Here is an 18,960-nt window from a genome sequence, read left to right as displayed (position 1 = left end):
AAACATAGTTCGTATCAGGCTCTTTACCTGGAGAGCCAAATGTTCAAAAGAGTCAAATTTTCCCAAAAACACCTTTTTACACTTTAGTGAATCATTAAACAATGTTGCTACTCCTCCACCTTTCCTTTGCTGTCTGCTCTCACAAAGAAAATTGTAGTTTGGAGGTGTCGACTCCAGCAGAATGGCTGCTTCATTAAATTCATGTAACCATGTTTCTGTTAAAAACATAACATCAAGATTATCGTCAATAATGAAGTCATTAATTAAAAGGGATTTTCCTGACAGAGATCTAATATTTAGTAAACCCAGTTTATATGATTTGGTGGTTGATGGTGTCTCTGTGGCAGGTTGCATCTGACAGTTTATGACTTTTAAGTACGACTGATTATTCCTGTTTGTTTTCCTCTTGCTTTTCTTATTTCTGCCACGTACCATAACAGATATTCCATGTTCTCCATCAGGAGGCCCAGGCTTATGCTGGAAGCGGTCTTGACTGATAAACGTACTGCCAGGGCCCGCTGTATATCACAAGGAAGTTATCTGAAGGTCCTCAGGACAGGCATGTTCTGTGATATGTAGAGGAGGAGGAGGATCTGGACCTCTGCGTCCTTAGGAAGATGCTGATTTAGTCACAGAACTGCGGTATTCAGAATTAATATGTGGAGAGGATGTCAACTGTAGACCAATCTTAAGGACTTTGTTCATGTTATGAGAGAAATCCAGGAAAGGAACCTCTGGGCTTTGTGGAGAGGAAGGCGAGGCGGGTGTAGTCTGGACCGGTGTTTGTGACGATGGCGGTTCTTGGTCCTCTCTTTGTCCTGCTGAGATCTGGGATGGATCCTCCTGTAGCTCTGACAACGCCTCATTCTGTGTCATCTTTCTGGCCATCTTTATCTTGGTTTGTTCGGGCTGCACTGGGCTTATCATTTGTTTTGGCACTGGATGTACTTTGTTTTGGAACAAAGGTTCACAGAATAGAAGATGTTTGAAATCAGTCGTTTTGCACCTGACCTATTTAGAGAGAAACCATCTCTGTTGAACAGATGTCTTCTTTCCCAAAAGATGTTAAAGTTGTCTATGAAGGTTACAGTTGTTTGTTTGCATGTTTTTTCCAGCCATTTGTTTAGCATCAGAATTCTGGAAAAAATCTCGTCTCCACAAGCCACGGGCGGGAAAGGGCTGCTCAGAAGCACCTTGACATTTTTGCCATGAACTAGGTTCAACAAACGAATGTAATCCTCTTTCAATACTTCTGATTTTCTTATCCGGGAGACGTCACCCAGGGCTTCAGCTTGTATTATGAGTGTTTCCAAGGTCGGGCGTTCTTTCAAGATCCTTGGAAGGTCTGTCTGAAGGATGTCTAATAAATCAGACACCAGGCCATAGTTCGAGTCGTTATAAATTAACACCTCTGTGTTTTTCTTGTTACAGAAATGTTTAATCCCACATACAGACCCACTGCATAAAATCAGGGTCCTAGGCCCCATGGCATGTCCTTTCTCTGATGTATTAGAGCGAAAGTCGTTGACGTACCTCTGAGTGTTGTCATGATTCTCCTGGGTCACATTTTGGAGCGGAGCGAATCTGTTTCGTAAAGGAATTCCAGCATTTCCAGCAGGTTTACTCCTATCATTTGTTGTGGGAACAGCCCGCTGTTGTTTCACTTGTCCTGGGACATCTCTCTGTAGTCTGGGCCAGTTTTCTTTGTCTAGGTGCGGGGTTCGTTGATCCTTTGGTCTTGCACCCAGAGCGGTCCAGGGATTCTCCTTTTCTTCAGGGATCTGTTTGTTCAGAGAGTTGCTGGGCTGGTGGTCCCCGTTTGGAGTCGCAGGCAGGGTTGTTTCATTTCCATACGCGCCGTTTACATCATAATTCAGTTCGAGTCGGCATATCTTCTGTTCTATAACAGCGATCTTCTGTAGAAGCGTGTCAAGGTCCACTGTGGTGAAGGTAGGCATCTTTGCAAAATCAAAATCAAAAATAAATAAAAAGAAAATAAATAAAAATAAATAAAAATAACTAAATCCAACTTTCCGTGGTTTTGGCAAAGAGATAAAAAGGAGATAAAAAGTAAAAGGCAGGAAAATGCAAGCAAGCAGGGAGCAGAGAAAAATGCGTCCGAGCAGGCAGAGAGGCGGAGCAGCATATATATATATATATATATGTACACACACATATATATATATATATATATATATATATATATATATATATATATATATATATATATATATATATACCGTATTTTCCCGACTATAAGCCGCTACTTTTTCCCCACACTTCGAACCATGCGGTTTATAATGTGGTCCGGCTTTTCTGTGGATTTTTCATAACCCGGCAGGGGGCGCTTTAGCAGAAAGTTAAAAAAAAACGAGACGGTAGGGAAGTCAAAGTTGGAAATCAAAGAAGAAGATAGCGCTAATTTTTTTTTAGCACTTGTAAGCAGCAGGCACGACGGAGAATCTTGTTCAAAACCATTCCCACTCATCATGGAAACCACACGAAGAAGTTCGTATGATGCCGCTTTTAAGTTGAAGGCCATCGATCTGGCAGTACAGGAAGGGAATAGAGCTGCCGCACGTAAACTTGACGTGAACGAATCATGGTTCGGCGCTGGAGACGGCAGCGGGAAGAACTCATCCAATGTAAAAAAACAGAAAGGCTTTCAGAGGACATAAAAGCAGGTGGCCTGAACTTGAAAATGTTCTTGAGGACTGGGTTAACACTCAGAGAGCAGGTGGCCGAGGTGTATCCACCGTGCAAATCCGGCTGAAAGCCAAATCAGTCGCCCGCGAAATGAATATTGAGGATTTCAACGGAGGACCGTCTTGGTGTTTCAGATTCATGAGGAGAAAGAACCTGTCCATTAGGGCGCGTACAACTCTCTGTCAGCAACTCCCCCCAGACTACCAGGAAAAAGTAGCAAATTTCAGACAATTTGTTGAAACAAAAATTGCGGAGAACGCCATAGGACCAGACGACATTATAAATATGGATGAAGTGCCATTAACAGTTGATCTGCCGCTGACCAGGACCGTGAACAAGACAGGTGCGTCATCCATTATGGTGAAAACCACCGGTCATGAGAGAACTCATTTCACCTGCGTCCTGGGCTGCACCGGCTCTGGAAAGAAGCTTCCCCCGATGGTGATTTTTAAGCGCAAAACTATGCCGAAACACCAACTCCCGAAGGACATAGTGGTTAAAGTCAACCAGAAAGGATGTATGGTTGAAAGTCTGATGAAGGACTGGTTAACGGAATGCTACGGAAAGCGCCCAGGAGGATTTTTTCACCGTAAAAAGGCGCTTCTTGTTTTGGACAGTATGAGGGCCCACATCACCGACTCAGTGAAAGCTGTCATCAAGAGAACCAACTCAATTCCTGCTGTGATTCCTGGAGGCACAACAAGGTTTTTGCAACCTCTGGACATCAGTGTGAATCGAGCGTTTAAAGCAGCACTCCGGTGTGAATGGGAGGCTTGGATGACGAGCGGCGAAAAATCCTTCACAAAAACTGGCCGCATGCGAAGAGCATCATTTTCTGATGTCTGTCAGTGGATCCTAACAGCGTGGAGCAGCGTGAAGGAATCTACCATTACCAACGGGTTCCGAAAGGCCGGACTGCTGCGTGAAGAGGGCACCACAGCTTCAGAGCAGCTTCACCCCGGGATGACAGCGACACGGAGAGCAACTCTGATATTCACACAGAGAAGGTATGTGACGAAGCTCTTCTGATGCTGTTCAAGTCCGACACTGAAGAAGAAGACTTCAGTGGTTTCAGTGTGCAGGAGGACGATGAATAAATAAATCAATAACTTTTCTGTTTTGTTTGATCAGCACTTTTACTTTTGTGCTACAGTTTGTTCAGTTGTGTTCTGTTAAACGAGGTACCGGTAACCATTTCAGTTGTTATCAGCGGCTTTTACCCCGGTGCGGCTTTTATATGTACTTCTCTAGTTTTTTTTTTTTAAACTTAGTGGGTGCGGCTTATATAGAGGTGAGCTCTATAGTCAGGAAAATACGATATATATATATATATATATATATATATATATATATATATATATATATATATATATACATACATATATATATATACTCACCGGCCACTTTATTAGGTACACCTGTCCAACTGCTCGTTAACACTTAATTTCTAAGCAGCCAATCACATGGCGGCAACTCAGTGCATTTAGGCATGTAGACATGGTCAAGAGAATCTCCTGCAGTTCAAACCGAGCATCAGTATGGGGAAGCAAGGTGATTTGAGTGACTTTGAACGTGGCATGATTGTTGGTGCCAGAAGGTCTGGTCTGAGTATTTCAGAAACTGCTAATCTACTGGGATTTTCACGCACAACCATCTCTAGGGTTTATAGAGAATGGTCCGAAAAAGAAAAAACATCCAGTGAGCGGCAGTTCTGTGGGCGGAAATGCCTTGTTGATGCCAGAGGTCAGAGGAGAATGGCCAGACTGGTTCGAGCTGATAGAAGGGCAACAGTGACTCAAATAACCACCCGTTACAACCAAGGTGGGCAGAAGAGCATCTCTGAACGCATAGTACGTTGAACGTTGAGGCAGATGGGCTACAGCAGCAGAAGACCACATCGGGTGCCACTCCTTTCAGCTAAGAACAGGAAACTGAGGCTACAATTTGCACAAGCTCATCACAATTGGACAATAGAAGATTGGAAAAACGTTGCCTGGTCTGATGAGTCTCGATTTCTGCTGCGACAGTCGGATGGTAGGGTCAGAATTTGGCGTCTACAACATGAAAGCATGGATCCATCCTGCCTTGTATCAACGGTTCAGGCTGGTGGTGGTGGTGTCATGGTGTGGGGAATATTTTCTTGGCACTCTTTGGGCCCCTTGGTACCAATTGAGCATCGTTGCAACGCCACAGCCTACCTGAGTATTGTTGCTGACCATGTCCATCCCTTTATGACCACAATGTACCCAACCCATGATGGCTACTTTCAGCAGGATAATGCGCCATGTCATAAAGCTGGAATCATCTCAGACTGGTTTCTTGAACATGACAATGAGTTCGCTGTACTCAAATGGCCTCCAGAGTCACAAGATCTCAATCCAATAGAGCATCTTTGGGATGTGGTGGAACGGGAGATTCGCATCATGGATGTGCAGCCGACAAATCTGCGGCAACTGTGTGATGCCATCATGTCAATATGGACCAAACTCCCTTAGGAATGCTTCCAGCACCTTGTTGAATCTATGCCACGAAGAATTGAGGCAGTTCTGAAGGCAAAAGGGAGTCCAACCCGTTACTAGCAAGGGGTACCTAATAAAGTGGCCGGTGAGTGTATATATATATATATATATATATATATATATATATATATATATATATATATATATATATATATATATATATATATATATATATACTGTAGGACCTGACTGAGTTTGCACTGGAAATAGGTACGCTGGATTCCGTCAAAAGTCCGGTTTCTGTCAAGAAACTCTTCTAAAAAATCCATATTGCTATCAGATGATGATAGCTCCACAGAACTCCCATCACTGTCACTAAGTACTTCATCACTCTCTGCTTCGCACAGAGCACCAGTCGTCACCATGTTGGAAAATAGTGCGTCGTGACAAACACTGTTGAGCGTTGGAACTTGCTCAACAGCGGGTCCGCTAAGTGACGCCACAAAATGGGAGGTGACATTACTATTCTTGAACAAGATGGGTTCCTCCACATAAACATGATTAAATGAAAATTATTCTTAATTAAAAAAACGTATAATTTATTGCACAGTATGCAGTAGTTTTATATTTAAAGTACTTTCAGCAGTTTGATTTCTGGTTTTGACTGGACTTCTCCTTTAATATGCAGACTCGTCTAGATTCTAAACTGTCTTTTGTGACAGTTTTCAAGGAAATGAGAAACCTTCAAGTTAATGTTGCAGCCCTCGTCAGGAAAACATTTATTTATACACCAAGCACGTTTTAGCATGGTTTCCTGACCAACGAGTCCTCCAACTCATTCAAAAGAAACTACTACGTCTCATCGTCATTAAGGTGACCAAGTACCCACTCACACCAAGCAATAGCCTCTAACAACCCAGGACAGTGAGAGGTGGGTTATTGATTTGCATCTGACTTGGAATAAACTTAGGAGAATGGGCCTCTATAGGCCCGTTTACACTACACTTTTATAACCGAGCCGAGCCCAGACCAGTCCGAGCTTGGATCAGTTAACCAAGCCGAGCCTCGTTCTGACAACCGTTTACACACCACACTATAATAATAATAATATACATTTTATTTAAAAGGCGCCTTTCTAGACACTCAAGGTCACCGTACAGAAGGGTAAAAAACAGAATGTCAGAAACAAAAATCAAAACAAAAAACATTTAAAAAATACCGATGCTGGGACATGGAAATTGATAATTAAAGAGAATAGGCAGTCATAAACAGATGAGTTTTGAGTTGTGATTTAAAATGGAGAAGTGAGTCTGTGTTTCTAAGTAGGGGTGGTAGAGAGTTCCAGGGGCGGGGGGCAGAGCGGCTGAATGCTCTGCTCCCCATCGTGGTGAGACGGGCGGAAGGGACAGACAGGGGTAAAGCAGATGATGATCTAAGAGCACGGGAGGGGGTGGGAACATGCGGGAGGCCTGACAGATAAGGGGGGGCTAGGTGGTGAAGGGCCTTGAATGTCACCATGAGAGTTTTATATTGAATGCGGAACTGCACAGGGAGCCAGTGAAGCTGTCGGAGGACCGGAGTGATGTGGTGGATAGAGGGAGTCCTTGTTATAATGTGAGCAGCTGAGTTCTGGACCAGTTGTAGTTTATGGAGTGATTTCTGAGGAAGGCCAAAGAGGAGAGAGTTGCAGTAATCCAGTCGGGAGGTGACGAGGCTGTGGACAAGTATAGCAGCAGTGTGTGGGGTAAGGGAGGGACGGAGGCGGTTGATGTTTCTTAAGTGAAAGTAGGCAGACCGGGTAATGTTATTGATATGGGATTGAAAAGATAGGGTGCTATCGAGGATGTCACCCAGACTCTTAACCTGGGGGGAGGGTGAGATGGAGGAGCTGTCAATAATAAGTGGGAAGCTGTCGGTTTTGGAAAGAGTTGATTTGGTGCCGATGAGGAGAACCTCAGTTTTACTACTGTTTAATTGAAGGAAGTTGTTGGTGAACCAGGCTTTTATTTCATTTGGATTTGAGGGTCTTCGGTTGAATGAAATGAGTGCGGCCAGAGAAGTAGGAAATAAACCAGTCCAATGGAGTGTTAGTGATGCCAATGGAAGAAAGCCTACTGAGGAGAGTGGTGTGACAGATGGTGTCAAAGGCTGCACTCAGGTCGAGGAGGATGAGGATGAGGAGGGTGAGTAGTCCAGAATCAGATGCCATGAGGAGGTCATTGGTGATTTTGATGAGTGATGTTTCAGTGCTATGGAGTGGCCGAAAACCAGACTGAAATTCTTCATACAGGCTGTTGGCAGATAGGTGAGTATGGAGCTGGGAGGTAACTGTTTTTTCAAGAATTTTGGAAATGAAGGGTAAATTGGAGATAGGACGGAGGTTGTTGAAGTTGATTGGGTCAGCACCAGGTTTTTTTTTTTTTTTTTTTTACAATCGGGGTGACGATCTGCGGTACTACTGTTCTCTGGGATTGAAGGCGGAACCGAGCAAATCAAAATGGCGGCCCCCGTAACATTCAGGATGTTATGGTTAGACAGAGTCGGCTTTTGGGACGTGGATAAGACAAACGAACGTCTAATAAGGATTTACAGACGCAGGAAACAACAACAGACGCTGAGGTTCATCACACTGCTAAGCAGAATCATCACTGGAAACCGTGTGTCACGGTAAGGAAGCTAGGATTATTATGAATGTCTGAAATTTGTCTGAATGGAGTGTGAATCGGGACGTGCATCCAGACACGCCGGAAAAAACGCTGACAGTCAGCTGACTGTAAGGGCATGACGCGGTCTGCTCATGCGCTCTTTATCAGATAACCGGGCCAGAAAGAACCAGGCCGAGACCACACCAGGAACTGGTCTGCAGTTAGCGCGGTCCGGTTGTGTCTAGCGCGGTCCGGTTGTGTCTGCTGACCGTTTACACTCGATGGTTATCTCGGTTACCGAGCTCAGACTGGTCTGGACACGGTTAAAAAAGGGTGGTGTAAACGGGGTATATCTTATTTAAGGGGTAAACATACTCATCCCATTGGCAAACAGTCTTATTTAGCTTCTAAATCAAGGACTACACTAATTACTTACTTTAAGTTCCCTTTTTGCAGTATCCCTCCGCATACGCCGCTCTCTCCTGAGAGGGAGAGCTATCCGTCTCTATTAGGAAGACAGAGTTGTTGGACTACACTGCCCTGTTTCTAACATAAGGCCAAAATAAACATTATCGTTCCTAGTGCGTACTCCAGGCGTGGGCTGCCTTACATCACCTCTAGTCTAGACATTACAGTCAGGCAGTCTTGCAGACTGCTCAGGGGTCCTGTTACGGGCCGATAAGGTAGTGACACAGTGTACCGTAATGCTCCGAAAAACCATTGAGCGGAGCGGCTTTGATGCTAACCAAAGTCGTATTTACACATGTTAACAGATTTTTGAGCGCCTTGTACCAAATAAAATCACTCAGTAAGCACAACAGTAGAAGGCACACCGGATTATAAGGCGCACCATCAGTTTGTGCCTTATGGTCTGAAAAATATAGTATATTAAAAACATATTTTATCCGGCTTTGTAAATCAGGCCAGGATACATTTACAAATTTACACATTTACTTTGCTCTGACTGCAGGCGGGTTTCAGGACGAAGAAGTGCTTGGCTCTCCAAAGACAGTAACTGCTGAACTTTCACGGGAAATCACCAACAATAACAGAAGTTGCTAGATTTTTCGCGAGTCTCTCTTTATAAAAAAAAAAGTTCACTGGATTGGTCTGAAAAGTCGCCAAATATAGCAAGAAATTTGCTAAATTCACAGCAGTGACCAGGTGCTTCCACAGATTAGAGGTCTTCCCGCCGCTGGCCTTGTACTTCGCCTCACAAATATTACAGCAAGCGTAATCTGCAGCACATTTTGAAAAGCAGAGCTTTGACTGGACCAAAGGAGGCTGACGTTATCACGCTCTTGTGCATGCAATGCTGTGTTCATGTTCAGCCTGTTGAACCTCACCCTTGTTCTAGTGCACCTATAGGGTGACCATATTTTCATTTGGGAAAACCAGGACACATTGGAGCGGGGGGGTGGGGGATGGGGTTGGGATCTCTGTTCCCATGCATAGAGATGTCTGTGGCATGCACTCACTTAACATAGGCCTACGTAATCCTACAATAACATGATATTTACAGTTGGTTTATTAAAAATGCTTTTCAGTAAAAGTCAACAGCAATAATTCCAATAACAAATGATAATTTTATTCAAAATGTATTTATTAAAAAATGCTTAACATTTCCTGTAATGAATGAATAGCACAATAAAGGCCTCCCATTTGTCTCGACCCGGTCTGAAAGCAGGGAAACATACATTTGAGCTTTGGTATGTTGTTGGCGTACTGACAGCCACGCTATCTATCTTCTGATTAAGAACAGGGCTGCCCGCACTGACGCGGCTCAGGGATTACGTCACACGCAGCGTCGTGCGCAGTGCGTGTGACGTCAATTTAATGGTCAATTTAATGGTCCAATGAAGGTAATTTAAAAAACAGGACATTTCCTCACTTTCTAAAAAAAACCTGGGACGCCCGGGACGCCCGGGACAGGACATGAAATACGGACATGTCCCGGGAAATACGGACGTTTGGTCACCCTATGCACCTAGGGAAGAAATACATAAGAATGAAACCAGTGCAAAAACAGCACTTCTGACAATCAAATAAACCTCCAGCCCATTTCATGGACTGTTTAAGCACAAGCTGCATTTTATGCAAATACTAAATGCTACATTTGTCCATGTGCATATTTTTCTTCCAAGGATGTTTATTTTATATGGGTTTTTTTTCAAAGTTTCTTGAAGTGTCAAAAAGCGGTATTAGTTATTTAATACTTTTAATTTCTTCTGAGGGTTTTACATTTTTGAGGGTGTCCTTTGGGGATGCCCAACTCTCGTTTTTCTCTATGTGTTTTTAATTTGTCTCACCAAAATTTCATTATGGTTACATGACAACAATAAAGACTCTTGATTCTAAAAAAGTTAGTTCAGAGAACTGCTCCTCTCTCCCATACGGTACCTTCACTCAGACTGTCAGCAAATTCAAACTTAAAGCTTAATTTACAAATTATCATCAGAATGAAATTGTATTGTGATTGAGAGGGCTGGTTTATGATCCATAATCCGATCAGCGTCCATCTAAACACTTGTTCCGATTAACTCATGAACTTACAGCGCTGCATGTGGAGGATGAGCCACAGCGCTGTGCAGCACACAACGTTTAGGGACGATCATCATTTCCTCCCGCTCTCTCAACCACTCAGAACCTGGTGCCGGTCCGTTCTATGCGCTCACATCAGCCAGCACCAACAGAACCGCTGCGTTTGTCGGTTTTTTCCATATGAAGTATCAAACTTCTGCGGTTGTTTTATGGAAATTCAACAACTCTGCTAACGTCAGAGAGTCTCTACCATGAATAAAGCTTAGTGCAAGTAAACGCACGTCATGGTCGGATTATTGGATTTTGAGCTCATATAAACGGTGCCTACGGAATCATTTCTTTCCTTTTAATCTGAACACGTTTCGATCACATCAGCGAACGTTGCGCATGTAAACAAGCTCCTGTCTTTAACCAGCTAACGAGCTAACAGCCGCTTTAGACGAGCCGCCAGACTGACGGTCAGGCGCCACCCCGAACTACGTTGAAATTTATTGCTAACGCTTTTAATTGTTGATTTTTTTATCGATTTGTTGCTTTGTATTTTTATATTTCAACAAATTTAAACACCATTTCAAAGTGAAGTAATCTAAATGGAGATTAGTTACAACCAATCAGAAAGAGCCATGTAAAACACCCACAGTGGGTTGATCTGCCTGAACGGTCAGTGAACAGTTACCTTGAGCTGAAGAGACTGGGGCTGGCCCATCTCCAACCTCAGATGAGCGCCGCCTTAGAAAGCTGCAGTCTGCACTTCATCCTCAGATTGGAATTAATGACGGCATCGTCTGCCTGCTTCAACAAGCTGCTGTTCACCTGAAGAGAGGAGAGCAGTTACAAACACATTCTGGGACTGTTCCTCTGTGTTTAACATCATCCAGGTAAGGTTTCAGGTCACCACCCTATTAGCAGTCCACTTTAACATTATTGTCTTTAAAAGATTTCATTCATTAAAAAAAGGAAAACCACAGTTTGATCAATCATCAAGTTTTACATTAACGCTTATATACCTCCGTGACAAGAGGGCCAAAACATTCCCACAACAAAAAAAACCCAAAAAGATTGCTCTCAGTCATGGCTGGACTCAGAGTTGGGACAGATCCAATCGGATATCAGCGCCAGCCACTGAAGTCACCGGTGTCAGGCCGAGGCCACCGTGCTGCCATCAAAGCACAGACTGGGGTCCTGTGTTGCTGTCAATTATATATACACAATATTTATACCATGGTCTCAGTCAATACTGGATTCTGATTGGCTGCAGGATATTTGTTAAAAAGTGTTATAAAAAACCTATATAAAAAGTTTCAGTCAAATATTTTTGGCAACGTGTTACAACGAGAGACATTAAATAGTTATTTTAGCCGCTTCTCGTGAAAAATGTACTATTATAAGTGTAAAAAAAATACAAAAATTCTTAAAATTTGATTTAATATTTATTGGTTTCGTAAGCGACCATGGTATAAGCGGGATAATGCCCTCTGAGGTGCTTCAGCAAAGCTTTATCAGGGTTTATACAGGAATGAGTATCCTTAATTTAATGCTTTTTAATGCTCTTTTAATGCTCGTAGAAATAATTTTAATGCAATGCAACAAGTACCCATATATGTGTATATATATATATATATATATATATATACATATATATATATATAAAAAAAAAAAAATATATATATATATATATATATATATATATATATACACACAGCTAAATTAGACAGTTTAAAATACAATACAAGTTGAAAACTTACTCTTGTTATTATTGGCAATCAGTCTTACATAGGGCTGTACGATAATTCAATAACAATATATATCGATCGATAGACGTATATCGATGATAGAAAAAAAAGGGTCAATAAAAAATTCAATAGAATACGTTTTCCTTCCATTTGCATTCTAGCATGTAGGTTAATATTACAGTCATTACGGCTTTCCAACACATCACAAAGGCAGACCCAGGAACCAAGCTCTGCCCCTTTCAAAGAGTTCAGAGAACACGCATTCTTTTTTTCTTTTTTTTTTTTAAAAACTTGCAGTTTTGGTAAAAAGTTGGTTGAATAAAACGCTAAGTTTGAATTCAGTGTTTTTGTGTTCTGTATCTGAAAATAGGTTGCTAAGCAACAGTATAAAATAATTGGCAGGCTGCACTTAAAATATACGTTTTGAATTTGTTGATAATTATCAATACATATGATTTCTATTAAGAGCCGCTCTCTGCCACAGAGGCGGCGGCACTGTATGCGCGTCACGTGACGTCACAGCATGGCGGCTGAAGGCGCTGATGGAACGGCCAACACATGCACATACTGGCCGATACAGATACAAGACAAAAACGCAAGTGTCAGCAGAAAATATCCGTCCACCTTTGAAGAAAACCAAAGAGAATCTTACAAACACAAAACTACCAATGATGGCTCCACAGACAGCTCTGTGAACGAGGATTTAGTTTATATCAGATTAAGTCACCAGGGCAAAACTGAATCAAAGCTGGTTGGCATCACGTCGGTGGAGAAGGCAGACAGACACCTGAGCCAAGCCATCTGTTGCATCATGGATGGAGTGAGTGATGACTGGGCGAGCAAGCTGCTCGTTCTAGGAACTGATGGGCCTTCAGTGATGAGCGGATCCAACAGTGGTGCCGTCAGCAAGCTGAAGGGCAACAATGCCTATATTGTTGGCATCCACTGCATGGCACACCACCTGGAACTGAGCTTTTCTGGAGCCATGCGGTCACATGTGATGTTCCAGAAAGTAGAGAACCTGCTTGGAGACCTCTACTCTTTTTATCACAAAGGTCTGCTTAACAGGTCAAACCTGATTAACAGCTTCCAGGCTCTTGGCTGTACGTCATTGTGCCCACCAGAATTGGTGGGATCCGATGGCTAGGACACCTGTTGTGTGCTCTGGACAACTTCCTGAAATGGTACCAGGGGCCCATCCTTCACCTTGAGAAGGTAGTGGTTCTAGATTAGCATGCTAAGTGGTACTCAGTAATCCCTGATATGTATATGTCTAATAAATAAGTTACAACTAATAACATATTTCATCATTATTGACAATTGTTTATGTGTCTGTTTCCAAAGATTCAATCTCCTGATGCCCAAACTATCCGAGGTGTCTAACAGGCCAGAGCCAGAAAGTACTCCTCTACTGGTAGTTAAGCTGTTTGCTTCTGCTGTGACGTCCAGCATGACTCTCACACATCTGAGTAACCTGCCCACCTGTCTGCAGAGGCCCGTCATCACTATAGCAGGGGCCCACTGTGCCTTGACCTCAACAAAGGCTTTACTCCAGAAGTGCAAAACCAGGTATGTTTACGTTTAAGTACTTTCCCATTTTTCTTTTTAAAAAGGTTACCTCAGCAAAACAGGAAGAAAGTGTGCTGCTGTTATTCATCAGACAGGGACCCATGATGAAAGCCACTAGTGTAGACAGCTATGAGGGAATATCACTTACTAGAGCGGGTGATAACAAGGCCCTCGTTACCGCACACAAAGAAGTGATCAATGGGCAAGTTGAGAGCATGACCCGCAGGTTCCAGGATGCCAGTGGAGGGATTCTGCATGTCACCAAGCTGGCAGAGTCAGGAGACCAAACTGCAGGTTGGTTTATTAGAGCAGTCCAGTCATGTATTTCTATAAATATTTCAGATTTTGGTGACACAACTGGAAACACTTATGGACCACTCAAGGTTGTCCTGGAGACCTCTGGTGTCCACGTTGTAAGGAGCCGTCAGCATCCCTGCCCTGATTTGTTGGCATTATTTGACTGTCTCCTGTCCCTCCACTGCTGAATATGGAAGACGTTTCAACACAATGAAACAAGTGAAAACAGAGCGGTGGTCCAATCCAAACCCTGAGACAGTCACATCTCCCTATGGTTCAGCTGTGATCTCTGCAAATGCGGGGGTATGATTCCCCCCAGGCTGGAATGCTGTGGCAGGAGGCCAGACTTCCTGGACTGTGTGAAAGCACCAGTCTGATGTCAAGCTTTTAATCAATGAAAGAATAACACCATTTTATAGAAATATTACATATGCCTTACATATGGAGTTACTATATTTGCTATAATGATCCCCCGTGACTTCTATATCACTTATGTTGTTTTTATTGCAAATACAGAAGTCAAGTTAGCTCTGTCTGTTAAACATTTCATTTAAATACATTTTAGGCCAAATGAGCTGAGTATTGTCTATTAATAATTCCTTTAATAAAGTTCACTAAATGTGAGGCATGTAGGATAAGTTCAAAGTTTATTTATATAGCACTTTTCAACAAGCCATAGGGTGCACAAAGGGCTTTACATGTTAAAATACAAAGAAAAAAATGGTGAGACAAAATAGAAAAACATTATAGGAAAATAACAGAATAAAAACAAAAAAGTGCATAATAGCACAATTCAAAACAGGTCTATAGAAAAATAAAACCACCAAATAAACAAAGGAAAACATTATCCGCAGGATAGGAGTGAAAGGCCTGTCTGAACAGATGCGTTTTTAGTTTTGTTTTTTTGATTTAAAAATGTCTAGCTCAGCAATGGATCGTAGCTCTGGTGGTAAAGTGTTCCACAACTTAGGAGCAAAAACAGCAAAAGAACGATCACTCTATTTTCTGCACCTAGTCCTGGGGACACGCATGGTCAGAAGTTCTGATGACGCCCTGATGTTGTGGCAAACCGATCAAAGTTCAGACATATATGCTGATTTATGACTTTAAAAGCAAACAGCAGGACTTTAAAGTCTATCCTGAAGCGAACCCAGAGAATGGGTGTGATATGGGAGCGTTTGAGAGAAAGCAAGCAGCTGCATTTCTGAGTTAAGCTGTTTATTAAACTTCAGAGTGCTGTCAAAAAAAAAATCACACCTAGGTTTCTCATGGCTGACGTAAAAGGTGGGGAAATAGGACCAAGGCTTAGGGCCTGACAAGATTGTTTAGAATTGAAGAGAACTCAGTTTTCCCTTCATTTAGGAGGAGACATTTTGGAGACAACCACTGCTTGATGTCAGGCAGACAGTTTTGCAATAAACAAAGAGTATTATAGTCGTTCTGGTTCATTGGTAAGTAAAGTTGTATGTCATCAGCATAACAATGAAAAGAGACCTTGTGTATGGAGATCATAAGTCCTCGTGGCAACAAATAGAGAGAAAACAGAACTGGTCCAAGAATAGAGCCTTGTGGCACACCAGAGGACCAAGGGGCTATTTCAGAGGGGAAGCCATCAATCATACCAGAAAACAATCTACTGCTTAGATATGAGGCAAACCAGTGTTCCAGATGAGAAACAACTACTGCGTGGTCTACAGTGTCAAAGGCAGCTGTGAGGTGTGACATCACAAGCACAACTGAATTATTTACATCTAGTGCTGTGAGGATATCATTATGGACCTTCAGTGGCACAGACTGTGCAGTGATGGGGACGTGATGCCTGACTGAAACTTTTCACCAATTATTTACACCAAGAGATAATCTTGTTGCAGTGACAGGACTACTTTTCTAAGACCTTAGGGAGAAAAGGCAGTTGTGAAATTGGGTGAAAATTAGAGTTGTATTTTCTATTTGAGTGTTTATACTAATTATGTTGCTTTATTAATTAAAATTCTTGTAAAATGCATCTTTGTTTTGGGTTGATTTTTCCTCAGGTGGTGCAGCAATTTAATACTTTCTGTTGTTGCCAGCTTGATTGTTTGATAAACCAACCTGTAGAGTTGAACATTATTAAAACTCTGCATCAGACAACATATGAATATTCATTTAAAAAAAAAAAATATATATATATATATATATATATATATATATATATATATATATACACACACATGATGTTTAAGCTGTGCCTGTAATAAATATCATACTACAAAGGCAGCTGACAGCTCCATGTGCTGGTGCTGCACTATGGGCCTTTTTCTCCACTTGAGCGCCTGCCCCCCCCCTCACAATGTCTGAGCACACCGCTGATTTTCACAACACAGGCAGCTGCACTGCATTGATGTAAAGTCAACCAAAATGGGATGAGCTTTTAACATTTTGATCCTAGAACTTTTTAGCTGTAGATTTATCATCGTTATTCAAAAAAAGAATTGAGTGGTTTGTTCATTTGAAACTTTACATTTATTTCTATTACTCATAAAATAAGCTTACGTAATTAAGAGAAAATCTGCAGACTATGTACATTTCTTATACGACTATTTGACTGTCAGAATAATTGCTAGAATATTTGTTTATTACAGCCCTTGACAAAAGCTGCCTGCTCATGTAGAGCTGTCTCCAAGGACATTAATGGAAAGCTATGTGGAAGGAAGACGTGTGCCACTCCACACTCAAACAAAAGCTCACTTAGCCTACCGAGCCTGTTATCTAAATATTAATTATTTCCTAATTTTAGAAGTTACCCATTTGCATATGTTTACTTTGAAACAGAATCCAAGATGAACGTCTGTATTCCAAGGCAGAATATTATCAGTACCTTTAAATTGTAAAACATATCATCTTCCTCAGTTACAAGGATGACCTTTGAGTGAAAGGACATTTCTGTCCCATTTACATGACATTTATTAGAACTAATAAAGTCACAGAATTGGTTACAGCATGCTTCTTGGACGTTTCGGTCTAGATGTCCTTACACACAGCCAGCCAGACAGAGTTTGGGTGCTTAAATTCAGATCGTGCTCATGTGGAACCACTGCATCATGGTGGGAAACTTGCTGGCCTCTCAGAGAAAGTAACATCCTGGGAACGGTCACAGTTGGATGTTTAGTTTGGGGTGATGTATGAAGAGGATTATCAGGTAGTTGTCAACAGCTGCAACCCTTCAATAGGATTTCCTCTGCCGGCGCAGAGAAGCTGTACGTAAATAAAACCTTCGGTGACCGTGTAGCGCAGAGCAGGCTGTTAGCCGGAGCTTTAGCCAGGCCGCTAGCAGCAGCTAGCAGCAGCTAGCCGCGGCTAGCAGCGGCTAGCTGCTGCTAGCTGCTGCTAGCAGCAGCTAGCAGCAGCTAGCAGCAGCTAGCAGCAGCTAGCAGCAGCTAGCCGCGGCTAGCTGCTGCTAGCTGCTGCTAGCGGCCCACAGCTTTAGCGCGTTTTAGAAGCAGGCCAGCAGAAATGCAAACATCGCCTCATGATGGCTTCAGTTCAGCGACACAGTCTCAATCACGCACACACGGCTAGGGTCGACTCCCCGGTGCGGAGCTAAGCGGACGTGCTCACGTTTAACGGAGCTAATCCGAGGCCCGCCACGGCCCGCTACAGCACCGGCGGGCGGCATCCATTATCGGACGCGGGCTTTTCAGGCCAAGTGGCAGGATTTCCTTCATGCCTGACAAGCTTGACATAAATAGTCTACCCTGGTAGTGTTCGGCCAGTTCTTTCCAGGTGTCAGAGCACATGTGGTCCAATACTCTCAACGTTGCAATGCAAGGTTCATGTCATTGTCCCCAGGCAGCGTGCTGCAGGGCAGGTGGCCGCCCCGGGCTCGCTGTGTTACAGCTCTGCCTTGTTCAGGTGACTGAAGGAGCAGCACCTTCTAAGCCAAACAAAAGTCACTTACTGGGAGTTTAAGAAACGTCCCGACAACACAGGAATGGCAGCTCACGGGTTTAGCCAAGATTGCCTGCTTGATCCAGAATGATGCAGCAATTGACAGCGATCTAAACGTGCAGCTTTAGGTCCATAACAGACCCGGAGGGTGAAGGTAAGCAGGCGGCTCACAGCGAGGACGTGTCCGATGATGGACTCCCGTCCCTTAGCTTGCACGTCTCCAGACAAAGACAGCAGCTAGCCCGCTGAGCTAACTCCGGGACCCCCTCCTAGCATTCTCCTGCTTCCTCCCACACACATCTATCACCTACCCGGCTCGGGATTTCTCTCCAGGGAATCTTCATGTACGCTTCACGGGTTCGTCTAGTCCCACATCCCACAGAGACAAGTTGTTGCCACTGAAGAGTAAAACGTGCTCCCAGTTCAATGGGCAGCCATGTCCCGGTCCCGGTCCCGGGGAACGCACAGCACACCGGGAAACAGCTCCAGCTGGGGGGGAGGGGGTCAGCGCTGCGGACTGGGTGGAGGCAGGACGCACTGCAGGTGGTCAATGAGCGGATGGCTTCCCAGAGACTCCAGGGCCAGGTAGCCCGGTTAACGGTCACACAGAGAGGAGCACAACAGTAGCACCGCGGGGCTAGATGGCTGCTGGCTACAGCACATCCAAAGCCCGGATCACCGGATCACAGAAACCACTGGACCCGGAGTGGCCGGCTGGATCCTGGTGGACCCGGAGTGGCCGGCTGGATCCTGGTGGACCCGGAGTGGCCGGCTGGATCCTGGTGGACCCGGAGTGGCCGGCTGGATCCTGGTGGACCCGGAGTGGCCGGCTGGATCCTGGTGGACCCGGAGTCAGCACACGCTGCTCTCTCACGTGGACCTAGAAGGCGTTAAAACAGACGCAACACACATCACAGCTTCAGCTGGGCTTTCTAAGGATGCTTTATCTGCTGTAATTCAGCCCAAGCCCACGAGTCGGTTCTGTTCTGGGACCTTCATTCTATATCATTCCACACAGTCAGTCTCCAGTTACACAAAAGGTGCCTGGTTGGAAATGTTTACTTCTGCAGCTTCTTGCAAGTT

General features: G+C 43.6%; 1 protein-coding gene across 1 annotated transcript in view; it reads right to left on the bottom strand.

The window, feature by feature from the left end:
* LOC105922159 (zinc finger protein 609) overlaps positions 1-18,556 on the bottom strand; it is a 79,297-nt gene extending 60,741 nt beyond the window's left edge. Inside the window, exons 1-2 of the mRNA XM_036130883.1 lie at positions 18,189-18,556; positions 11,028-11,164 (exon numbers count right to left, since the gene is read on the bottom strand). The gene's annotated coding sequence lies outside the window, so the exon portion shown is untranslated. The remainder of the gene's footprint in view (positions 1-11,027; positions 11,165-18,188) is intronic.
* Between the last annotated feature and the right edge of the window lie 404 nt (positions 18,557-18,960).

This window comes from Fundulus heteroclitus, unplaced genomic scaffold (genome assembly GCF_011125445.2).
Source record: "Fundulus heteroclitus isolate FHET01 unplaced genomic scaffold, MU-UCD_Fhet_4.1 scaffold_39, whole genome shotgun sequence".
Taxonomy (NCBI): Eukaryota; Metazoa; Chordata; class Actinopteri; order Cyprinodontiformes; family Fundulidae; genus Fundulus; species Fundulus heteroclitus.
Note: the sequence above shows the minus strand (reverse complement) of the source record. Positions and strands in the feature narration are given on the sequence as shown.